The sequence below is a fragment of the Gossypium hirsutum genome, chromosome A04, assembly GCF_007990345.1.
Source record: "Gossypium hirsutum isolate 1008001.06 chromosome A04, Gossypium_hirsutum_v2.1, whole genome shotgun sequence".
NCBI classification, from domain to species: Eukaryota; Viridiplantae; Streptophyta; class Magnoliopsida; order Malvales; family Malvaceae; genus Gossypium; species Gossypium hirsutum.
In genome coordinates, this window is record NC_053427.1 from 83441607 (window position 1) to 83450463 (window position 8857).

Genomic DNA, 8857 nt, shown 5'->3' on the forward strand with positions numbered 1-8857 from the left:
AGTGTTGGGCTGGGTGGGTTGAGCTATTCCCCACATGGAGTGTAGGGCTGGTACGGGTGGAGTGTAGTGGTTGGTGGGTTGAGTAGTCTCCCCAAATGGGCTTGCATATGTTATTGATGTTGCATGTATTTTGAAATGGGCCTATGGGCCATACTATTATCTGAATAAGGGGCTAAGGCCCAGTTTATTGTAATCTGAAAAGGGCTGTGATCCAGTACCACTGTTACCTGAATGGGCTTAGGTCCAATAGGCTTGAGCTGACTTGGACTTTGAATGGGTTTTCCTTACACACTGAGTTTCCCCAAACTCACCCCTTTTATTTTCATCCACGCAGGTAATCCCCAACCATAGTGGGCTTGGAGCTATGAGGGAATTCGGAGTGGTCACCCGTTCTGAAAGTTTGATTTTCTTCTGGTGAACTGGACATCCTTTTTTTTACGTTTGAAGTTTTGGGTTTTTAAATGTAATAAGGCCGCTTAATTATTTTTTATGGTGTTAATATGTGTTACTAAGATAAGTATTACTTATTTTAACTGTTGAAGTTGGAAAGCTTTAGGGCGTGTTTTCGAAAACAATAATTGATTTCAAAATACCACGATGACAAGCAAAGCTTCCGCAATGAAAGAATTTTCCAAAATTAATCACTTTTCCTAAAAAAGACTTAATCAAATCAGTTTCCTAGAAATATACATGACGTTAAGGTGTGGCAATGGCGGTGTGCATGTCTAGGATTGGATCTGAAGGGAGCTTGGTACTTAAGCAGTCCGATGGACTCACCTCCTCTTTTCCGGTTTCCTACCTGGTGCACAGCTTCCATCCACTTTAACCCTTAATGAATTAATCTTTTGAACATCAAGTACGATTTTCTAATATACATTATATACATTTTTTTATATGTTACGTATATATTTTCAATTACTATGTTATATATATATAATATAAATTTTTAATACCATACTATGTATGTATTATTACTATATCTATTTTTATCCCTATTATATTTATTGTTAATACTAGTGTATACATTTTATTACATGAGTATACATATACTTTTATATGTAGCATTATTTTCATACATCATTATATTTATTATTATACCTATTATTTTCACTATTATCACTTATTATTTTATTTTAATATTATTATGTATATACTTTTCATATATGCCATGTACATACATTTTTCAATATTTATTTTATATATATATGTGTATATATTATGTATATATTTTAACATTACTAGTTATATTTTTACTATCTTAGGTACATACTTCAAACATTATATATAGTATATTTCTAACACTATTACTATATATATATATATATTTTACGTACATCTATTAATATCATTATTATGTATATGCATTCATTGTTTCCATTTCATGTTTAATTCTTGTATTGCGTTTAATATCGCATACATCGTTATCGTTTTTAATATTATCGTCACACTTATATTTGCTTCAATATATTTCTAGCTCTTTCTTTTATTTATTTTTATTCCATAACAATTTGCTTTGCAATAGTTCGAAGATCTTATTCTGGTTTTCTAATTAATTTCAATACATGAGGCAACGTATCGGTTTAACATTAAGTCGTTGATTTCATCGCCATGTTGGGTGAATCATATCGGCTCGTGTTGAAAACGGAACGCCCTTCTAACAAATCAAAATTTAAAATTTCTCGTCTTTTCAATCGGATCACGATTAAATCTTACATTGAACTCGAATTTTTTGAAAACCAAGACAACATATGTTTTACAAGATACCAATTTTGGGCATCGCGAGGGTGCTAATACCTTCCTCGCGCGTAACCGACTCCTGAACCCTAATCTCTCTCTGGTTTTTGACGTAGACCTAAACTCGGCCTTCTTTTTGCTTAAAAGAAATAAATTTATTAGGTGTCCGATCACACCTAGAAAAAAAAGATCGGTGGCGACTCCCTTTTTATTTCAAAATCAAACTTCAGTTTTTAAGTTTTCACTAAATCGCCACAATTAGCGACCAAGCTAAAATTTTTACGTCGCTACAGTCATAATTTAGATATGTATGATGGAATTAACTCAAAAGTTATTATAGAACATTGGGAGGTCGACATTCTAGTTGGATTTTATCCAACTAATTAATAAGTGATTATCCTTAAATTACAATGCTTCTTAGCTTGGTTTTTTTTAGCTTTATGGCATATCTTTTTGTTCTTTTTTTTTTGTTGCTCTTCATCTAGTCTGCCTTTAAGTTGTAGAATTAAAATGATGAATGTGAATGATGATGTAGTTGCCTTTATGTTGTTTTTCCTTTAGGTATGTTTTTTAGTTAGAGTTTAGGATTTTTAAATGATGTAACCTTGTTTCAGGGGTGTTGATCTTTAAAATAAAAATTATAACTTTAGAAATATATACATTGACACTTGCCATTACTCAATGCCAATATGAACCTCTATATATTCTCTCTTCTCAATAAAATAAACTTAATTCTTCTCTCATTCAAACTTATTTCATTTCTTCTCTCATTTCTTCTCTCATTTCTTCATCTTTTTCTCTTTGTTAGTTGATGTTAAGATGATGAGAGAAAAAGAAAAGTGAGTAATGAGGCTTCTACCAAACCTTCAGTTGTCTGTATTACTCAATCTCCAATATCGCCAAGCCTACCACCAAAAAATAGGTTTATATTTATGAGTAAAACAATCCAAAATTCGTTCTTAATTCCTGTTTATAACAAAGGTAGTTTGTAATTGTATGCTTCGCGCATATCACAGATTAATCGAGTTTAGAGTCACACACCTGACAGAACACGAGAATTGACCCCTACTTGACAAAACATTCATTCAAAATTGAATGCTCGGACCTCACAGCCAAATTAACACAACCAGCCCCTAAGCATTGGCATTCAAACACTTACGTTTAATGGTAGAGGTTTCAACGCACTCACAAAGTTGGAGGAACATTGTGCGTCTTGTGATTTTCTCCTATCAAAACACTAAAATGACCAAATTCAGCATTAAAAACCAATCAAAAGCCATTTGGGAAATAGAGCAAGAAGCAACAAGAAAGGAAAGAAAGAGAAAAAAAGTAGAAGAAATTCCTTAGCAATCATAGTTTACAGAAACAAAAGAAAGAATGAAAGAATGCGGGGAGAGTGGAGGAAGTTTGACAGCAAAAATGGTAAGGGATTTTAGGGATATTTTCCTATATTTCTTTTAAATAATAATAATATGATCGAATCGAATCTCACTAAAACTGACTAGTTAACCACCTATCAGATTGCTTAGCAGTAGAATTTGACCGAAACTCTAACAAGCATGGACGGCGACAGGAGAGACAAAGCAGAAATTAATATCATTTTGACAAGACATGATTCGAACTTGAGACTTATGAGTAGACTAAAACTTTACCAGTGAACCAACAGGCTTATCCTTACCAACAAGAATAAAATATAACCCTCATGTGAACAACCAAATGAAGCAATAACCAAAATTATAAAAATATTCAAGAGAAGGGATCTGACACAAGACTTCAAACACATAACAACAAATTTAACTGCTGAATCCAATCAATTTATTTAACATAATTAAATTCGAAAATTATAAAATTTTGGGCATTACAATAGATCTAGTTCTAGGAAAATTTTAATACTCTACCAAAAGACCACCAATTATAACGACAAAGGAAAGTGTTAGTGGAAGCAACTGAAAGAATGATCATCCAATTAGAAGGATCGCTACAAAAACAACATGTCCTTCAAATTCGTCCGGTGAAAAGGAATTCTGGGATTGACCAAGAAAAACCGAAATCGAAGTGCTTGGACAGTTCATAGAATGCAAGCTAAAAAACAGCGGTTACCTAAGACCAAATCAAATTTATTTTTTATTTAATTTATAATTAATTTTATATTTATGATATAAAAGAGAAAGTGTTCTTTGGAAACTGTTCTTTTGGAGTCCTATTCTAACACCTTTTCTTTTCTCGGTAGTGGAATTTTATGTGTTGAAACCATTTTTTGGAAAAAAAAGGCGTATCGACTTGGATTTTGACAATGAAAATGAATAGAGGGAGTCGCCACCCATCCTTTTTTGATGATGTGTGATCGGATCACCTTAAATTAATCATTTTAATAAAAGTTAAGATTTACTAAAACGATAATTTTTGGTCTACGAAAATCAGAAAACGAGTTCGGGAGTCGGTTACGCACGAGGAAGGATTGCACCCTCGATACGCCCAAAATTGGTACCTAGTTGATTAATTAGTGTCTTAGTGTCGAAAATTTGAAAACTTGAAAGAATTTAAAATACGATCCCTCTTTGTAAAGAAAATGCTCAAATGTTAAAGACCTTCTCGTCTCAAAATATAAAATATCACATCCAGTAAGTTAGGACACGACATCTTGAATTTTTGAGAGCGAGCTCGCCTTTTATATAAAAATTCGTGTATTTCAAAAGGATATTCGGTTAGTTAAGGTGAACGAGGAAAGTCGAAACCCAGTAAGTTAGGGCACGTTTCCTCGAATTACCAAACATTGAACATTGTCTCGCCTTAAAAAACACGAGTGAAATTCCAAAGGGATATTCGATTATTTTGAACAAACGGGAGATTTGCAACCCAACACGATAGGGCACTATTCCCTGAACTGCTAAATACCGAACATTTCCTTTATTTTTAAAAGTTTTTTTTTAGAAAATATGAATGAAATTTTAAAGAGACATTCGATTATTTTGAGCAAACGAGAAATTACAACCCAGCACGTTAGGGCACGATTCCATGGATTTCCAAATATCAAACATCTCTTTCGTTTTAATGAATTTTTTTTAAAAGAGTCTAAATGAAAATTTACATATAAATATAATACACAGTAAAACTTTAAGATAAAATTTAAAATAAGTGATATGTATATAAAGTTCAAAGGAAATAACAATAAAAGAATTTAAAATCATTAACATATAAACGATATATACAAAAGTTTAAAAGAAATAACATATGTAAAATATTTAAAGTTGATAATAATATAAAATATATGTTGTCTAATAATAATAATAATAATAATAGTAATAGCAATAATAATGTAAATATATACAAAGAGAAAATATATAATATGACAAAATCAATACGAAATTAATCAGTTTAATAATGTGATGATAGCAATAGTAATAATATAATAATAAAGTAAAAAAAATAATAGTAATACATTAATAAGAATAATAATAGTATATTAATAACAATAATAGAAAATAATGACGAAATAGTAATAATAATAATAAACTAAAGAGTACTAATAGTACTAACAATAATATAAATAATAATGAAAACAACAAGAGAAATAATAACAATAACAGAATAAAAATAATGATAATAATAATAATAGCAATAATAATAAAATTAATAAATAAATATAATTAATCAATTTTAATAATAAAATGGCAAATTAACTAAAAGGATTAAATTGGATTGAAAACAAAAATTCGGGGCAGATCCGAAATAAAGATAAAGAGAATAGGACCAAATCAAACACGCGAATAATAAGGAGGGACCAAAAGCTCAAAAAGATCCAAACTCCTAAATGCAACACCTGGGCATGGGCCAAATTGGGACAGTATGCAAATTTCAGGGTAAATTTACAAGAACATAAAATACGAACTGAGCCAATTTAGAAGCTGGTGCGAAGGGGAGGGACTAAAAGTACAAATCCCCCATCTAAAGGGACAATGCACATGGCCCAAGTCGCATGCTGACTTTTCCCTTTCCAATGCTGTTTTATTGTACTATTTAAAATAATAAAAAAACTGTTTTAAAATCATTTTTACTTTTGCCCTTTTTAAAAAAAAAATCCTTAATGCTCTCTACTCTCCCCAATTCCCCTTTTCTTTTCAGCCGAAAGGCTCATCTCAAGCCTTCAACCACTCTCCAAAATTTGATTGCGACCAACAAAGCAAGACCCTTCGACAACGAAAACACGATGCAACTTCGGTAAGCCTCTCGTCCTCTCTTATATTCCGTGTTTGTGTCGAATGAAAGAAGAAAAATTGAATAAAAAAATTGCAACAAGTAATCACCTTAGAAATATTTTTTTTTACGTATTTTATCTTCAAAAATCCATACCCGTTTCTCTTGAAAATAAAGGAAAAAAGAAAGCCCCTATTTACAAACGGTTCTCCCCTAAAATACAATCGATTCTTCCCCAAAATACCATCGATCCCCCCCCGTTACAATGAACATAGGGCTTTTATATAGCCCAAAATCCAAAGAAAAAAAATACAAAGAATTTCATTTTTTGGTGTTTTTCTTTGCTGTCCTTTTTTGTCTTCTTTTGCAGGCATAGAGTGGTGGAGGCAAGTAGGTGTGCTGGTGGCAGACAACTGGTAGTGGCGGGCCAAGGTGGGGCGACGGCTAGGGTTGTTCTCCTCCCTTTTTTGCTGAAAATTGTTTAGGTTTGGGCTGGGCTTAGGGTTTTAGTCTGTTGGGCTAAATTGGGTTTGGTTAGGGTTGGTTTAAGTTGGGCCAAAATTGGGCCTCAACAGCTGCCCCTCTTTGCTCATTGTCGTGTAACGGGAATAGAGCAAAGACTTTAAAAGGGCCAATTTTGGTCGGTCTAGCCGAGTCTTAACTTTTGGTGCTTCTCTTCTTCGGCTAGTCTCATTGCAGTCTACTGTGGCTTGTCACTTTACTTTGCTCTATTGCAGCTTCATAGAAATAAGATTTGCTATCTTTAGTCTGTTGCAGCTTCAAGAAGATAAGACATGTGACTCCAATCTACTCCGCTGAAACTTCAAAGAGATCTGCTGTGGTTTCGAGCCGCTCCAACGTCATTTTAGGAATATAGAATCTATAATTTTTAGCCTGTTACCCTATTACTTTGGGGTTTAAGGCCCATCACCTTCGATTTATTTCCCTACTGCTTAGTGGGTTAAGATCTTGTAAATTCAGCATGTTACCCTACTGCTTTGGGGTTTAAGGTTCATTGCCTTCGATCTATTTCCCTACTGCTTAGGGGGTTAAGATCTATAAATTCCACCTGTTACCCTACTGCTTAGGGGTTTAAGGTCCACCGCCTTTGATCTGATTCCCTACTGCATAGGGGGTTAAGACTTGTAAATTCCACCTGTTACCCTACTGCTTAGGGGTTTAAGGTTCATCGCCTTTGATCTGTTTCCCTACTGCTTAGGGGGTTAAGATCTGTAAATCTAACATGTTACCCTACTGCTTAGGGGTTTGAGGTTCATTGCCTTCGATCTGTTTCCCTACTGCTTAGGGGGTTAAGATCTGTAAATTCCAACCTGTTACCCTACTGCTTAGGGGTTTAAGGTTCATCGCCTTCAATCTGTTTCCCTATTGCTTAGGGGGTTAAGAGCTGTAAACCTATTACCCTACTGCTTAGGGGTTTAAGGTTCATCGCCTTCGATCTGTTTCCCTATTGCTTAGGGGGTTAAGATCTGTGAATTTAGCCTGTTACCCTACTACTTAGTGAGTTAAGGCCCGTCGCTTTCGATCTGTTTCCCTACTGTTTAGGGGGTTAAGAGCTATAAACCTATTACCATACTGCTTAGGGGTTTAAGGTTCATCGCCTTCGATCTATTTCCCTACTGCTTAGGGGGTTAAGATCTGTAAATTTAGCCTGTTACCCTACTACTTAAGGAGTTACGGCCCGTCGCTTTCGATCTGTTTCCCTACTGCTTAGGGGGTCAAATCTGCTATCTTCAACTTGTTCCCTATAAACACAAGGATGCCATGCTGAAATCTTCAATCTGCTTCACTGTAAGCACAGTAATGTCAGATCTGCTATCTTCGATTTGTTCCCTATAAACACAAGGATGCCAAATATGCTATTTTCAACTTGTTCCCTTTAAGCACAAGGATGCCATGCTGAAATCTTCGATCTGCTTTACTGTAAGCACAGGAATGTTAGATCTACTATCTTCGATCTGTTCCCTATAAACATAGGGATGCCAAATCTGCAATCTTCGATCTGCTCTCCGCCGCTACAGAGACGCCAAATCATCTTGGATTTGCTTCAACGTAAACACGTGAAAGCCAAATGAGCTATGTCTTCGATCTGCTCCCCGCCTGATGCAGAGATACCAAATCATCTTGGATCTGCTCCAACATAAACACATGAAAGCCAAATCAGCTATGTCTTCGATCTGCTCCCCGCCTGATACAGAGATGCCAAATCATCTTGGATATCTTCAGCTTGTTGCCCCACTGCTTAAGGGGTTAAGACTTGTGAATTTACCAATTCTACTGCACTGTCCTCTAAGGAACATGATCTGTAAAATCAGTTTCATGTATCCATGCTTATGCCAAATAATTAGGATGCTATGATTGAAATGAATCAAATGCTCCTAACTAAATGTGATGCTTTATGTCAAATAATTAGGATGTTATGAAATGAATCAAATGCTCCTAACTAGATGTGTTATTATATGAATGTAGAAATGTCATGAGCCCTTTTTTAAAAAGGCTTAAGGTATCATCGTTCGTTGTTCATTAGGACATTATTGCTGACGTATTACGCTGGCATCTTGTTCGGCTGGTATTCTTGACAGAAAAGTCAAAGAAACAATCACATTTTGCTCAGCAAACTTGCCCCACTGTAATTTCAGAGTCCCTTCCACTGTACCTTTTGGCACATAAAGTTTGTGCCTCCTACTGCAATTTTAGAGGAATAACATTTGGTTTCTTCCATCCATTCCGCTGTAACTCAAAGGCATAGGATTTGTATCGTCTTCAATCGGTTTGATCTATTACACTATTCCTTGGGTGTAATGACCAGATGTATATGAATGCAGAGTATCATTTTCTTTTCTCGAGAATGACCCCCTTTTACACTTTGGTTGACATTGCTCGTCATTTGTCGAGGTTGTCTCACCGACAA